An 18058-nucleotide genomic window follows, 5' to 3' on the forward strand; every position below is an offset into this window, starting at 1 on the left:
ACGAAGAAGCCCGCGAAAGTTTCTCGGGAAACCCGAGTGTCTCACTCTAGTTACAATTGAGCGATCGAACGGGTCTAAAAATATACTGCATTCTGATACATGTTTCCTTTCCTAAATTCGATTTTACTCAACATAATTTATTGACTATAAACAATTTTAGAAATATTTATAAAAATACTTGATTAAATTTGACAAGCAAAGAAGCAATTTGAGAAGGAATTTGAGACGAAAATTCTAATACCAAAATGTTGAGGAAGACTTCATAAAAATGTTCAAACTACTGACTATTGTCGCATGGAAAACACAATCGCGTTCACTGCAGAATCCTATTTTTTATTTTATATTGATCCCTCTATCAATATTAATATTATCGTGCTGTACGCGGGCCTCTTGATGCGCTACATCCCTGAGCAAGAGAACGTAACGCGCCGATTGGTGATCTTTAATCTTTTGTAGCGCCGAAACTACATCTTCCTCAACATTTTGGTATTAAGATTTTCGTTTCCAAATGATCTCAGGAATCTACCATTAACGGCTGACTCGTTAAGTCTGGGACACCCTGTATAACGAGCTTGAATAAAAATTAGAAAAAAATATGAGTATTGCAAAAAGATAAGAGCACACATAATTTTTTATTTCTGCAAAATTTCTAATCAGAATTAATCAAACAAGAATGACATAAGTCATTCTACATATATTTCTGGACAGGAAAATAACACGAATAATATATTTAAACAAATAATTGTAGCATGTGTAAGAGAAACTGTATAATGTCAGTGATAACAGTCGATACTCGTGATTTTTACTTGTATTCCGAACAACGATCGTCGAACGATGGACGAACGGTTGAAATACCATCGATACCAATAGCGTCGTTGATGTCATCGGCATGCCTCTGAAATGACGTTACATTTAAGCTAACTAGGAGCCAGATACAGCATATACATAGCATACATACCTATCTACCATACGTTATCCCGCGTACATAGTGACTTTCGACCTTTAACGTAAGTTCGACGAGGATGTTGGATGAGCTTGTAGCGAGGATGGACATGTCCTACTCGTTACACGTTGGAATTATTTCAATTTGCGGAATATCGTTGTAATCAAACTCACATCGTTAATAATGATAACGCGACAACATTAATAAAGGCGATGGAAAATGAGCAAAACAAACAGGAAAATATTAACTCAACCGCTTAATTTAAATTTAATTTTCTTTTATTTTGCAAAAACAACAAAGAGATGGATCTAAACTTTTATTATCTCTAATTAAAGAGCATAATTGAGAGAATACGATAGAATATAATAAAAAATATTATAAAAATCATAAAAATTTGTTTTAGAGCGAATTATTTTTTAAACACTTTTTGCGCAATTAAATTTATCAATTAGCAAAAAATAGATTTAGTTGATCAATACATATATGTCCTACTTACGTATATAGATTTTATTTAGTTTATTTTAAAAGAGGCCACAAAATGATAATTTAAAACGAAATTAATAGCAACGATCGCTATTCTTTATATTCCTTTGATTAATCAAACTAATCGAAACAAAATTAATTATTAAGTAACAAATATATCGTTTATTCATTTCGAATCGTCTCTAATTTATTAAGATACTCGCGGGTAATCATTTAAGGAAAGAAATCTGTGTGTGTGAATTAAGTCACAAAGAGATTAACTTAACTTAATACCTATCTTTTCCTTTCTCTTTATTTGGGGATCCGCCTCTTTTTTACAATCGAATGCAGTTGAAAAAGCACAGGGAAAAAGAATGATACTTTTTTAAATATCCATTATCTGTCTTGCAGTTCTCCTATTTAGGTCTGACACGAGACACACAGAAGGAAAACCTGCAGTCCGTGCATTTTGCATACGTCTGTCCTTGTGTATTCGCTCAGTCTACTCATTTCACTGAAGTGTAACGTGATGAAAACACAGATATTCTATAAATACGATTATATCTCGCACGTATGTATATTCACATCAGGCTATCGTAAAATCACCGATATATGTTTTGATGATACACTCTCCAAGATTTGCAAATTAAAAATAGCGACGTTTTTTCCACATGTTAAAAAAAAGGGACTCAAAGGATTTTAATAATAATTTTTAAATAATAGCTTATTTCAAATATACGTCTAAGAAATTTCTTTCAAGAGAACCTTTTACATTCGAAGATATTTAATGTAACATTAACGAACGCGTATAAAATCGTCATTCCTTCTTCTTGTCACATGTTCGCGATGCATCTTAATATTCCGTTCTTCAAAGGTTTCCGGTCCCCTTTAATTCTATTCTATAGGATAATCTCGTTACTTCGCCTTTGGTGGCGAAAGGGTTAAAGGCGTGGAAGCAGGGTACGAGTGTATAAAAAGTCGCGCTTCTGTGCACGTATACGATGCGGTATAAAATTATCCAAAGTCGCCCTAGTGACAACGATGTATCTTCAGCCTCCGCAACACCTACGTGCCCGTTAACGTTCTGGTTGGACAGGGACGGACGAGAAATGAGGATGGCCGTATTAAAGCGAGGGAGGATGGTAGCGGGCAGTCGAGACGGAGTTCGACGTCCCACATTCTGTCTAACCTCCGCTAATAGATCTTCCTGCTTCCTCTTGCCTTTTTGTCTATTCCCTTTCAACCTCTCTCGGTCCTCGTGTTCCGCAGAAAGTGTTCCCGTGGGAATATTATCGTAATTGAATTTCTCCATTCTTTTTAAGTAAACATCACAATTACACATCTCTATTGTTCAATTTTTTAATTAAAACAAATTAATTAAATTACTGTCGCAAAATATAATTAATTATTATTATTGTTTTATTTAAATCGACTAACGCGCAAATAAGAAAGATAAATTTATGTAATAATTGGAATTTATTAAAAAATATTTTCTATTTTTTGTAAGATTTTAAATGGAGATCTTTTGAAAATTATTTTTCGAACAAAAATGTTAAGGTCTCGCGCAAATTTAATGTATCGTTACTTGTTATTTGTTTAAGATAATAAATGTTCAGATTTGCATGCGCTCTCAATCGATGATTTTATCGGAGAACGAAGATTCGCCTTAATTGCAAGTATAGTGCACCTCGTTGCGTTTATTGTCTCGTGGAGATATGATCTAAAAGGGAAGAAGAATGAAAATGGGATGCGAACGAGGAAAATTCAGAATGAACAATGCGGTCGCGATGATAAGGCGGCCCTTAACCCTTTCGTGCCTAATGGCTTAGATATCAGGTCACCCTTCCCTTTCTAACAAGTCTTGTTCCTTTTCTTAGTAAAATATACATTTAAAATTGCCCATCACATACTTTGAAAATTCGTCAAAAAGAGCAATTTAATTAAATTGAATGAAAAATAGTAAGTGTATCGTAAGTTATATTGTCAATCATAAGAAAAAAAGCTAAATACTATAATGGTCTTTTATTATAGCTTCGAGAAAAGTTGTTAAAATATTTGATAATAATTATATAATCAATTAATAACAATGATTATATTATATAACTAATATTATATAATAATAATTATACGTATAATATACCCATTATTATTAATTATGATAATAATTAATTATACTAATGGATTATGTAATTATATAAAAATTAAAGTCTTGCAATAATTAATATTATCAAGATGTCTTTAATTAATTATATAGCCCAGAAAAAAAGTGGAATACTTCGTACATTCCCCGCATTAATTGCCGGGTACATTATTATTCTCTTTGTAATATGGATTAATGGCGTAATAAAGCGATATTCTCCGCGAACGCGGCAATTCTAAATAATCGATCAGCCGATTCCCTACACGTAATTCGGAAGTATCTTTTTTTCTTTTGCGCTCGGATAGATAAAAATAGAATAATATTAGCGAACAATAAATAATATAGTAATCGTGTATGAATAAGATACTTGATGCGCTACTTTGACCCACAAGAAGATGATATTGATTATAGAATTCTATATAAATAACCGCGGCTTACAAATGTAAAATATTATAAATGTAAAATATTGCAGATAATTGTCTCAAGTTGATAAGAATGCTTCGTTTCATATTTTGTGATTTATATTATAATATAAAGCAATCTTTGTAGCTTTCCATTTTTCTCAATGTTTGCAACGAATTCGATTTTGATATATTATAAAAAAAGACCATCTTATCTCTGAGATATTATTTAATACTGATATTCGTTCCTTCGATATCTATTTTACTCTTCACAAAATCTCAAAGTAGATTAAGCATTATTCCAGCTGACAGGTAACAAAAACGAAGATCGTTTCTTCTATCCCTTTTTTTTGCTCGCATTTCGTCCTCAATTTCCAGTTTACTGATCTGATTTTACCTTCGTACACGAAAAAGTGCAGGAATCGCGGTAATTAAGATAATTGGGGTAATAATTCCTGGCCGAGAGCGACGTCACGCGATACCGATGCTGATAATCATATTATATGCAGGGTGTGCCAGATTTGCCGTACTTTATTTTATTTTTACGGATATCTTGAAATAATAATACGAGATTGTCATAAGAGAGAAATGTCACTAATAATTTTTCAGTTCTTTATTGATTTAGTTCAATATTTTTTCAATGATACAACAAATCTCACATTTCTTTTGTGCAAATATTTCGCATGATTTTAAAACTTTAATAATTTATTATAATTTTCATGCTTTTTTCTAGATTCTAATTGCAAAGACGGTAATGTTAAAAAGTTGAACAAGAGGTGCAAATGCTCTGATCATGTATCAATCAAGGAATTTACATCCTTTTATATCAAAGCTATCTTGCACTATATTTAATTACGGTGATTTAATTTTCTACTTTAAATAATGTTTCCTCAGAAGATAGGTCAATCTAATTTTAGTAGCAACATATTCGCTCTTCTCTCCGATAGAGATTTTATTCTGCTGCAGTATATCAAAAATTTTTTTATTTCTCGCAAATCTTCTGTACCATTGTAGTGCTTAATTTTTTTTGTTAAGTGGAATGTTTATCACTTTTTAGTTTAGATTTTCGACGTGTATATAATTTGTATGCGAAGAGTATTGGATACAAAAGCATAAAATTTTCAAAAAAATCAGAAAGCAAGCACGACGAGCGTAATATTTGTTGTACGCAACGTCGGCGTTTTATAGATTTTAAGTACTCACATACTCGCGTCAGAGTCGTCTCTACCGAAATAATTGGATTTGGTACCTTTGGGAGACAAGTGCCATTTCCGGTTCCGCCAGAATGCACAGGGGAAAGGATCCGCATCATTTGAAGTGACCTTATGGAGGTGTATTATGGAGGATTTACCACGCGAAAGCTCGAAATCCCGACAAACAGCCATTAGTAATCGATATTCCTGTAAACATTGAGCGTCATGCTTGGTGATGAATTAATCAATTTGCGTCGCTCAATTTATGCCTCTGATAACATGATATTGAGAATATATGCAACAATCATATATCAATAATCAAATATCTCTGTCTGTTGTAGCGATATTTGAGAAAAATTCGAATCAATTATAGATAATAAAAATAAGATCTTTTGAAAAGATTGCAAATATTTGTATAAAAGTGCTAAATTTTTCTTTATAATATATTTGGATAATAATGTATTTGTGAGAAATTCAAAGCTAGTTATAAATCAGACATGTCTTTAGATATTTTCATCATAGATATTTATAATATTTTCAGTTAATTTGAAAGAGATCATTTTGAGACATCGATCATGAAAATAATATCAATTAAATTAATTGAATAAATTTTCCTGCAACAATTTTTAATATCTATATGAACTTCACTTTTCCGAAAATGCACCCAGCAAACACCAAGTAACATTTATATAACTGTTAGTTGTAATTTCCCACTCAGCAATATAATGGTTACATGTTATGTAACTGTTACATAACTGTTACATAACATGTTATGTAACAGTTATATTGTTATATAACTGTATATAACATGTCACATAACATGTTATGTAACGGTTATATTGTTATATAACTATATAACATGTTACATAACATGTTATGTAACAGTTATATTGTTATATAACTGTATATACCGTTATATAATATGTTATGTAACAGTTATATTGTTATATAACTGTTACATAACATGTTATTGTGTTTGCTGGGAATTCACATAAATATATTTAACATTAGTCTATGCTAGCTTATTTCTTGTCAATCTTATACAATTATTCTCACAAGGTATTGCGCAGTTGCACGATCATTAAATATTGTTTTTGACAATAAATGAAAGGAGTGCTGCAATTCTATAAAAAGAGGATTAATATTCAGATCGTACGCGGAACTTCGTTACCGATACTCTCTCGTTCAACAATATTCGTACTGGTAGTATTCACTCTTGACGCGCGACGAAGTTGATAGAAGCTGGACGGGTGACAGCTGCTCGTAAAAGAGACCAAGTGCATTTTATAACGCTGAGTTGAGGGTGAGTTAAAGGCTTCGCTGACACCAATAGCGTAAGCATAACAAGAGTTAGTCCGTTAATACATATTAACTCGCGAATTAGCTTGAGGATAATCCCAATTGTTAATTCGATCTTTCGTTGTTTATATAATTAATGAGTATAATTAATTTTTAGCAATTCTGTAATTAACGGTCATATTCATGATTCCTAAAATTAGCATGCGATAATCTTTCGGCCTTTAATATTTGGCATCGATGAGAGGAAACGTAATAATTGTTAATTATATTATAATAAATGTATATTATTATTCGCTATAATTAACACATTACATATAATTTGTATAAGACTTTAATTATTTAATTTCGAGAAATTCCTCTAAAAATGCAATTGTTGCTAAAAAAATAATCAGCAAATATAATCTTTTTGCGGGACATGTAATCAAAAGTCAAATGTTTCTTAGGAGCTTCATATTTTATTTGACTTCGACGGGATCAGCGAGACGCAATAGTATCTTTGCGTGATCCGAAATGTCACCGGAGACAGTTCATCTCTCACGCAAACGGCATGGGGGTTTGTAGGTTATGGGAGGGTTGTAAGAGGAAGAAGGAGAAAGAATGCGCGCACATGCACATATATAGGGGGCTTTCACGCTGGGGATGCGAATGACGGGAGGGTGGAAAAGACGGGAGGGGGAAAACGGAGGGCGAAATCTAGGTCGCCCTGCGCCGCGTGCGGCTCGAAAACTCGGTCAAGTTTTCTGCACCTGCAGGTCGAATGCCGGGACATTCGCGGCGACCCTCATTGTTGTGATTGTAACTTTTCGATTCCCGATTTTCCATCCCTTGTCCTTCCCGATTGTCGTTTTCTTCTTTGCTTCCGTCCGGTTGGAAATCATTGCAAAAGGGATGGCGGAAATTGTTTTACGCAGAAGGGCGTTTTACACTCTCAAAGGTAAAAGCATGCTACATTTGAAAAGGGGCTGCTTTGAAATTTCTCATTTTAAAATGCAACAAAGTCTGCGAAAAAACACCATGTAGAATTTGATTACTTTGTTATGTTACCTTTTGATAGCTCGTGAAAAAGAATTATGTCTAAGATTTTGTATCGTACTATAAATTTAATTATATTTAATTTATTAATTACATTTAATTTAATTATTAATTCCTTCTACAAGTGAGAAAGAAAGAAAACGATTTTTTAAGAAGTGATGATATTGAGATAATATTACTGAGAATTATTACAACATAAAAATTATATAGATTAAATTTTACCAGTAACAAAACTGCTTTTTTAGTCTTAGTGAAAAGGAAAAATTGTGTATTTCGATTTAAAGTTTTAAAGAATATTTGTAAATCTGGTTAATTGCACCTACATGAAACGACAATTCTAATCTTGTTACAATAAAGTTACATGTTTACAACAGCATCTTTTACAAATATTTGTTAATATAGTTACTAATTACTAGAATTTTTTATACATTTGTTCTAAGAACTGAACGGCCAGAACGAGAATCGAAAATAATGAAATTTCATTAGTATTTTGTTTGTATCTCGACAATTTTTTCCTATGCATTCACGTGCTCGGTAAAGTGATAGCAATGGCGATTAATGATATTCAATTAAAAATAGTGCACGGATATTAATAAAGAGAGCCATTCTCATGATACGATGGAAAAACAGATCGATAAGAGAGCGCGAATATGCAATTCCTAGTTTTCCCCCATTTTTTCCAGAAATATCAATTGGCATGATAACATCGATCGTCGTTGACATCGTGTCTCGCGACGCCGGATCGGTTTCCTGCAGATTCCCTTTGATAACTACGGATATAGCGAAAATTTCGATAAAAATGCGTCAGATTTCTTTTATGGATATTTTATTTAATGGATTTTGAACAGAAAAAAAATGTGAAAACACTGATTGATCCGAAAAATTATGGTTTTGCTACTGTAAAAAATTTAAATAACAAGGAGATTGATATGTAGCAAATAATAATATGTGCAAATAATAATATGTCAAGCACAGTGCATCATCAGATATTAGATATTACGCTATTTTAACGTTGTCATTTTTATTTCTATTAATGTGCAAAATAATATAAAATATTATTGTGACTTTCATTTTACGAAACGATACGAATAAACCAGAATTGACGCGGATATGTGGAATAAGAAATTGAGAAAGTAGGAGATATAAAGATACACAGTTTGACTGTTATTCAATCAAAATTTTAAAACAACCGGGACGAGACAGACATGAGAAATGGACTAGAATGCAGACATCGAGAAGTGCAACAACAGAATAGAATGGGAAGGATGTGGAAGCCGAGATATAGTATATGAAATATATAAATAGCTAAAAATAGCAGAATACCGAAATATTTAAAAGAAGAGGAGAAACGAAAAAAGTTTAAATATACCAAGGAGGAGAAAGAAAATTGGTATCGCGCGAAGAGCGAGAAGAGCGGATGTGTAGATTGCGTAGAATTAAAGCGGAGGTCATGGCATGGAATTGTGTTTAAATGGTGAAATTGGAAAGGTAGTAAAGATTAGATGATAATGAAGCGGAAGAGAAAATTGGAGAGAGAAATTTCGTAGAAAAAAGGATGAAAAGAAGAATGTTTAAAAAGATATAAGAGGGAGATAAAATTAAAAAAAAATACACGAAAAGGAAAAAACGAGGAAGGATTATAAAATATACATTGAAATATTATACTGCAATAACGTGTGGCACAAATATATTTTTTTAAACAATTTTTATTATTACAACAATGAAAACAATCAACACTTCTGTTATATGTATATTTGAGTATTTTGATTTTTATAAATTATCATCATCGTTAAAATATATTATTTTTAAAATATATTATTATTAAAATATATATTTAATTTTTATAAATTATCATCATCGTTAAAATATACATGTATTTTCTAATTTGCGTCTTCATTCGAAATAGCTCTCATATAATTTGCAGCTGCTGTATTTATTTCGCGACATTAAATTATATTGGCATGTTTGAAAATCTATCGCTACATAACTTTCCAGTTATAAATTAACTCGCTCAAACGATCGGCGTGGAAAATCAATGAATATTTGGCGCGTCAAACATCGTCAATTTTAATATGCGGAGGCACATTGACGTGGACCCGTTCCACGATGATAAGTCGAGCGAAAGTCGAGAGAAAGTTTGCATACTAGGTTGGCGAAAATCACGGCAATTATTCGGTATAAAAGCTAATTTGATTTGTTGTTCAATAAGTTCTAAAAGCTACTCATAATGAGAGAGAGGAAAAATAATATTATAATATTTCTCTGCTTTAAAGTGAATTAGAATAATTTCATTAATTGCTGTTATAATTGATTTACGATAAAAGGATTAATCGAAAATTTACAAACATAGGAACAATAAAAAATAAATCGCAAACTGACGAGAGATATTGATCCTTTTCTTCGGTACTCGAAGCTTTCGAAACTTTTCTTATTTCTTATTTTTCTATCGATGTAATATTGCCGCGTCTATAGTATCTGAAAATTATTGCCCCACTCGACGATCCGTTGTCAACAATAAATAATAGCACGCGTGTATGTGTGCAGGGCAGACAATAATCTCGCGTTTACTGGAACGTAAAATCTGACGAGCGTGCGCATCAGAGGGAAGAGGAGACGGCACAAGGTAATATTTTCCTCGGAGGAATGCGACCCGGCAAATCGATTTTCCGCGAATGAACCTTAAAGTACGTGGCGAGGATGCCGAATCCTCACGTCAACGAATGGCTCGTAACTCCGGTATCAACGCGACAGGTTTCCGGTTTCGCGGGCGGAAAGAACGAGCCTCATGAGAGGAGGAAATCGCCGATATATTCGGACTGATTTAATGCCTTTGACATGGCCGAGCAATGAAGAGACGAGCAAAAATAAAAATAATACAAATTAATTTGAAGACATTTTTCAGATAAAAAAGTGGCTTAATTTCAAAAAGAAGGATTAATAGAAGAAGATGACAGATTTTTCTCTTCTTTCGAGCCACAAGAGCAGTCTGTGATAACCCAGAAAACACCAAATAACAGTTACATAACTGTTTGTTATAATTTCCCGCTCAACAATATAACTGTTACGTAACAGTTACATAACATGTAACAGTTATATTGCTGAGTGGGAAATTACAACTAACAGTTATATAAATGTTACTTTGCATTTTATGAACAAAAGCCAAATTAGTTATACAACTGTTAGTTATGATTTCCCGCTCAGCAATATAACTGTTACGTAACAGTTACATAACATGTAACAGTTATATTGCTGAGTGGGAAATTACAACTAACAGTTATATAAATGTTACTTTGCATTTTATGAACAGAAGCCAAATTAGTTATATAACTGTTAGTTGTAATTTCCCGCTCAACAATATAACTGTTACATAACAGTTACATAACATGTAACAGTTATATTGCTGAGTGGGAAATTACAACTAACAGTTATATAAATGTTACTTTGCATTTTATGAACAGAAGCCAAATTAGTTATATAACTGTTAGTTATAATTTCCCGCTCAACAATATAACTGTTACGTAACAGTTACATAACATGTAACAGTTATATTGCTGAGTGGGAAATTACAACTAACAGTTATATAAATGTTACTTTGCATTTTATGAACAGAAGCCAAATTAGTTATATAACTGTTAGTTGTAATTTCCCGCTCAACAATATAACTGTTACATAACAGTTACATAACATGTAACAGTTATATTGCTGAGTGGGAAATTACAACTAACAGTTATATAAATGTTACTTTGCATTTTATGAACAGAAGCCAAATTAGTTATATAACTGTTAGTTGTAGTTTCCCGCTCAACAATATAACTGTTACGTAACAGTTACATAACATGTATATAAATGTTATATAAATGTTACTTTGCATTTTACGAACAGAAGCCAAATTAAACGTTACGATAACATCGATAACAGAAGTGACTCGACTTGCTCAGTCGTTTAACGGAAATGATCGTTTCCTTGGGAACGTGATTTACGAGCTATGCCTTTCTTTCACTTTCAGCTACTCAACCGTCGAAATGTGAATCGTGCAAACTCATCCGCACGATAACACAACCGATCGCGGGATGAGACGATGGGACCGGTTGCAGATAGAGAAGGAAGGGAAGCGACGAGAGAGCGGGTGGAAGAAATAGGGTGCCGAGAGAGCGATCGGACGAAGGGATGGGGGTTGGCAGGGGGTTGGTTGGTCGGTCGGTCGGTCGGTCGGTCGTACGTATCGCATCAGGGTGCATGCACCGGGAGGAGGGGTAGGCCGCGGCAGGCGGGGGTCACGGAGTGCGCTGACCTACTGTTCCACATTCGTGCGCCGCGCGCACAGCAGCCTTTCCGAACTTCGTAGGGATAGGAGAGGAAGTGGAAGAGTACGAAGCGGGAGGGGGTGGGGGTTGGAAGTGCGGGGGCGGATGAGGGGACGGGGGAAGAACCCCAGAAACCCAGAACGCTGCCCCTGCACCCTTTGCCGTCGCCGCCGTTGCCACCGTCGTCGTTGTCGTCGCTACCCCTGACGATCCCTCCCCCTCCTATCCCTGTTTACCCCCTCACTTTTGTCCGCGGGCACCCCAGATTTAAAGCTGATTCCTTTATACGCTCCATCGCGACGACGCGGATTCTCTCTCTCTCTCTCTTTCTCTCTCTTTATGTGTGTATCTTTGTACTCGTTATTTGGGGATAGAAAAGGAGAGAAGAAGAGAAAGGGAGAGAGAGAAAGAGAGCTCTGCCCTCGAAAACAGTGACCGATCCGTTTCGGATTCTACGAACACAAAAGACGAAATCAATCGGCGTTTTATTACATCCTTATTTCAGGGAGTGTTCAATGAAATGCCTTATATCATGCGATTATATAATGTAATAATGAGTTAACGATGTTATAATGCCGTTATTTCGCATAAGAGAGAAATTGGGATTTGTGATTGATTTATTACTATTATTATTTATCGTTATTTAGCATTAAATAAGTCCGTTTAATTTTCAGCGTTAGATGACGTTTCTTGTTTGCTTCTTATGAGATGATTGATATTAAAATTAATTTATTTAAGATCCAATTATACGTCAATGACAAATGATTTTCGTCGAATTCTCGTCGAAATAAAATCAATTTAAAACTTGTCAAAGAATCCGCGACTGGAGGGAGCAAGTTGATCGGAGCAATTGATTAGAGCAATTCTATATGAATTACTCTTGACCATATATATGTACATACATGGTCTAGAATTGCTCGTAACTTTTGATGGAAATGGCAAAGCATATTCGCATAACTAAAGTTTATTTGCAATATGCCAACCAAATCATATCCCGTGTTCTTGTCGGTCCATGCGATGTAGCTCTAAATCTTTTTTTAAGAAAATGTACTCGAAAGTTAAATTTATTTATAAATAAAATTAATTTATAAATAAATTTATTTATTAATATAAATTTAATATAAATTTATTTATTATAATAAATACATTTTAAAGGTTTTCTTTTCTCAGACAATAATCACATATACAGGGTGTACTAAAAGTCTGGAAACGGTCGAATATTTCATAAACTATGCATTTTAGAAAGAAATGTTTCAAACAAAAGTTGTATGGCTTGAAGGGGGCCATAAGATATATTTTCTCTTCGAAACAACTATGTGTTTTCTTTACACCAATTGATTCCTCTCATTATTTTGTACATAAAAGTATTAAGGTAAAGTAATCGAAAAATGAATATTTTACACGATATTTTACGGTTTATGTAAAATTAAGAAATGATTTAAAGCCTCATAACTCGGAAAGTAATGAAAACTTACTTAATTACAGTGTTTTGGAAAGTTCTCAAGATAAGCTACAAGAATATGTAATAAAAAATAGGCAATTCCATTTAAAAAATTGAAGGTGACCTTCAAACGACTTTTCAAGGTCAAACCAATGACACCATCTTATGGCCCCCTTCAAGCCATACAACTTTTGACTGAAACATTCCTTTCTAAAATGCATAGTTTATGAAATATTCGACCGTTTCCAGACTTTTGGTACACCCTGTATATTCTATCAAGTAATTAATATTCTATTCATGTTTGATTAAGAAATTTTGAATATAATTAATCTTCAATAAATATTCTTTTAATAATTATGTTTTTATATTTTTAATAAATATTAATAATATAATTATTTTTCTTTTACACTAAAAAATAATAAATTTCTCACAAATAATTGTGTAATCTTCAATAAATATTCTTTTAATAATTATGTTTCTCTAGTTTTAATTATGCTTAGTAAATATTAATAATACAATTAATTCTCTTTTACACTAAAAAATAAATAAATTTTTCACAAATAATTGTGTAAGAGATATTTAATATGGAATCATTCATCTTCTCATGAAGCTCGGACGTCCAATTAATTAAGTTCCATACAAGTAGAGTGTACGATGATGTCCTACTGCCGCGCGTGGACTTCCGGTCGTCTTTCTACAGAGTGTCAAGAAAACGGTCATCAGATAAGGAAGTGTCGGAATTTATCGCGACCCTTTAGTATCATCGCGACCCAGGCCGTTACCTCGTTTCATTCGAAACAAGGCCAATTAACGGTCCTCGCGTATCAAGAACGTTGAACCGACCTTTCTCCCGGCTTCCCCCTTTTTACCCCATCGAATTCTGGCGTCCTCGATCATTCTGACAATCAATACGATCGTGCAATTTTAACGAATTTCCCGAGTGGGGCCAAGATCGGGGCCCGAAGCTCACCGCGTACGCGAATGCAGCTTGAATAAACTCACCCCTGCTCTTGGAAGGCAAGAAGGCGCATGCACCGGCAACCCCCGGCTGCATCGGTTCGACGCACACAAACGAGAGCGAAAGCTCACGCATGCTCGCGAATTTACACGTATATACCGTTTGATGCGTTGGGCTCGCGAACGCTGACACCTAGTGGTTCCTCGCGAGAGAACAAGACTGCAGGCCGAGCTTCGAAAAAGCCCGCTAAAGCCCGCTAAAAGTTAAACTCACTAGACATACAGATGAGAGATTAAAACGATCAGAGAGAACGAATGCATTTATATTGCTCGGAAAAGTAAAAGATCTTGAGTTGCGCGATGGTGATTTGTTCGATTAAGCGGAAGAAAACTCTATCAAATGATATAATGTTTGCTTATCATTATCATAATAATGTAAAAAATTCATTATTAATTTATAGAAAATTTTTTTCTCTATTATAAATCTATTATAAATTTCATTGTCTGTCATAATGTGTCTTCTATCTCTAAATTCAATGATTTATGCGATATCTTTCGCTATAGGATTTGTAGCGTTTATATTATTAGAAACTTGTACAAACTTTCTATGACATTTGAAAATAATAAATATAAAAGAAAACTTGATATCTCTCTCTTGTTATAGTTTTTAATTGAAGTAAAGGCAAAAAATTTGTGACATTGATACTGATAGATTTGTTTGCAGTTATTATAATAAATTTTATGTATTATAAATATATAAATAACATATTATGAAGTCTTAAGAGATTTATGCAATATTGTTATTTGTTACATATATGTGTTACAAACTACAACAAAAGATAAATTTTATATCACTATTGCAATGATTTAAATATTTAAAATAATATATAATTTTTTTTCAATACAATTATGAATTAAGATAATATATATAAAAATTAATATATAATAATATATATAAATTAAAAAATGTCATTTATATATACAATATATATATAGAAATTATGAATTAAATTATGAATTAGTAATTTAAATTATTTTAAAATTTATTTTAATTTAATAAAACAAATATTTTATACAATGTTTTATATACAATTTAAAACATTATTCAAACCTTTCAAATATTTATTGCTATTGGTTTTGCGTTCATATAATTGTTTCGTTGTGTATATTAGAAGATATATCGCTTCTCCAATATAATGTCGCATAGTTTCATTCGTTTGTGTTTTTGCGATCAAGAAAAAATATACAGAAAAACTTATCTCTCTCTCTATCAACTTGGCACAACTCGAGGTAGTTAATCGCGATATTTAGTCCGCGATGAACTCAGTAATATTTTCCAATATATTGTGTTTCCAAAAATTAATTACTAAATATTTCTAGAAATTCTAGTAACTCAGATATTTGTACATAATAATTGTGCTTAAATAATACTTAAAATGTATAAATAAAATAGTCTCTCTCTCTCTCTCTCTCTCTCTCTCTCTCTCTCTCTCTCTATCTATTTATATTTACGTGTCATTAGTTGTTAATTAAGACATGATCATATCCATGCATTAATTATTATTTAATAGATATATAAATACAATTATTATAATATAATATTACTTAGTATTAAAATTATTCCTAATTAATTTAAAACGATAAACTAACTTGAATGCAACAATGTAAGGCAATAATTGAAGAAAGGAAAAATTAAATCAAATGATTAAATGCACGATGTAAAAAATTGAAACACTCGAGATATCCTTTAGACGCAACCACAGGGTGTCGCTTTAAGAAAGTTCGGTCCTGGTGCCCTCCGAATGGGGGTTAATACGTAAGCGCAACGGAGAGGGACACTTACACACGAGGTGTAAGCGAGCGCAAGCTCGACCAGTAGAAAGAGACATTCGGTGGAAGGTCAGACGAGGAAGAAATGAGCGTCGCGCGGACGGCAAAGACAAGGACGGCGTTACACCGAGGGATGAAGACTGTTAGAGGGAGAGGGACGGCGATTCCTAGAAAGAAGCGAGCGAAGCTCGCTCCGCGCGACGAGGACAACCTCGCGTCACATCGTTGGGGCGAGCGAGAGCTAACTTTGTCAGCGCGACGAAGGGAGACGGTCCGATGATTGTTAAACGGTCGCGAGAGAGATAACGATACTCGGATGGTCGAAGTTATCAGCGAGGAGAAGAGGCACCGTCGGCGCGACGAGGATGAGCGAGCGGACGAAGGGTGGGCGGACGGCAAGCGACTCGGTAGTGGAAACGCCGGGGGTTCGGAGGGGCTGCGAGGGGTGAGGCGGTGAGGGTATGACGGTGAGGGCCGAGAGAGCGAGTATGCGAGAGAACGGGTGGTGGTGGAAGAGCGAGGGAGCGTAGTCGAGCGACCGTCCCGCTGTGGCCACGAGCTCCGACGCTCGGGGAACGTAGGTAGTGTGTGAACTTCCGGCCGAGTGAAGCGGACAGGGGTTGTTGTAGTTATAGGGAAGGTGCCGTTGAAGTTGAAGTAGAAGACAATCGCGTGGCGAGGACGAAAACGTGGAGACTAAGAGTCGAGCGAGAGAAACAGAGGGGGAGGAAGTGAGACGCCAGGTGTGTGGAAGGGAAGAAAGAAGAGCGGTTGGTGCGGGAAGTGCTCTCGTGTGCGAGAAACGGGCCGATTCACTCTCGTTCTCCTCGGATCGGGCTTTCGGCAACCGCTGCCGAGAGCTGCTTGCGCAAAGTTGACTCGCAGAGGGGTGATTCTCTCTCTCTCTCTCTCGCCCGCGCGCGAGGGGTGCGAGGAAAAAAAAGAAGGAAGAGAGAAAACGCACTTTTGTTGAACGTCGAGCTCTCGTAAGAAAGAGAAAGCGTCGGGCTCGTTAGCTCTCTCTCTCTCTCCTCAATCAATCTCGCGAATCTCGCCTCGGCCTCTCGCCGTTCGATTCGGTCTCTCTTTCTTTCTACCCTTCTTTCCCTCTCTCTCTCTTTCCATCTATCTCTCTTTCTACCTATCTCTCCTCTCTACCTTCCCATCTTTCTGTCTCTGTCTCCCGTCCTCGCGTTGGTGCCGTCGAGACCGTGACGGTCGACGGAGTGTTTGTTATGCGACGGTGGTACAGTGGCGGTTGACGACGACGACGACGAAGAGGAGAAAGAAGAAGACGAGCGCCCGCCGCCGAGGAGGACGTGGACGGGGAGGAGGCGGAAGAGGAGAGAAGGAGGAGGAGGAAGAGAAGGAGGAAGACGGGAAAGAGGAGGACGAGGACGCGGAGGCACAGGAGGCAAAGCAGCTAGCCGTTCCTCGCCGTCGCGAGAGGAGCCGCCGAGAGTGTGCTCTGGTGCGTCGCAGGGAGGGAGGAAGAGGGGAGGGAGGCTCGAAAGGGAGGAAAGACGACGTCGACGACGCGGAAAAGGGAGAGGAAGAAGAGAGACGGCGGACGAGGAAGTGGAAGACGAGGAAGAAGAAAAGGAAGATAGTGGCTGCCGGTGGTTGTGGTTGCCCGCTCCGAAAAATCCGAGAGAGTTCAGGGCTCGGGAGAGAGGATCCCCCCTCTCTTCACTCTTCTCTCTCTCTCTCTTTCTTTCTCTCGCTCATTCTGTCTGTCCCCTCTCTCTCTCTCTCTCTCTCTCTCTCTCATTCTTCGGTTCCCGTTATCTCCTCTCTCGGGGGAGTGTCTGTTAGTTGTTTGTCGTGAAACGAGGAAGTAATTCGGGCGAAAAGGAAGAAGCGTAGAGAGAGGAAAGAAGGAAAGGGGTGCAAAAGGTGCCGCGTTGGTGTTATTTTCCCCTCCCCGTTTCCACCTCTCTCCCTCACTTGCCCGCACCCCTCGCCGGTGTCTCGAAGAAGGGGGGTTGGTTATTAGTGTACGTCGATCGCCGGGTTGCCGTCGTGAGTGTGCAGTGTCCAGTTCGCCGATTCGTCT

The 18058-nt window shown here is 35.7% G+C and overlaps 1 protein-coding gene across 14 annotated transcripts in view; it reads left to right on the forward strand.

Moving 5' to 3' along the window:
* Cac (calcium voltage-gated channel subunit cacophony) overlaps positions 1-18058 on the forward strand; it is a 176519-nt gene that overhangs the window by 67485 nt on the left and 90976 nt on the right. Inside the window, exon 1 of one of the 14 annotated variants that reach the window (XM_083107200.1) lies at positions 16140-17999. The exons of 11 other annotated variants lie outside the window; for them this stretch is intronic. The gene's annotated coding sequence lies outside the window, so the exon portion shown is untranslated. Of the gene's footprint in view, positions 1-16139; positions 18000-18058 lie in introns of those variants that run through there. 2 more of the 14 variants (XM_083107202.1, XM_083107203.1) reach the window with 2 other exon arrangements.

The sequence above is a fragment of the Camponotus vicinus genome, unplaced genomic scaffold (genome assembly GCF_025532165.1).
Source record: "Camponotus vicinus isolate PSW18456_S1 unplaced genomic scaffold, iyCamVici1.0 SCAF_8, whole genome shotgun sequence".
Classification (NCBI taxonomy): Eukaryota; Metazoa; Arthropoda; class Insecta; order Hymenoptera; family Formicidae; genus Camponotus; species Camponotus vicinus.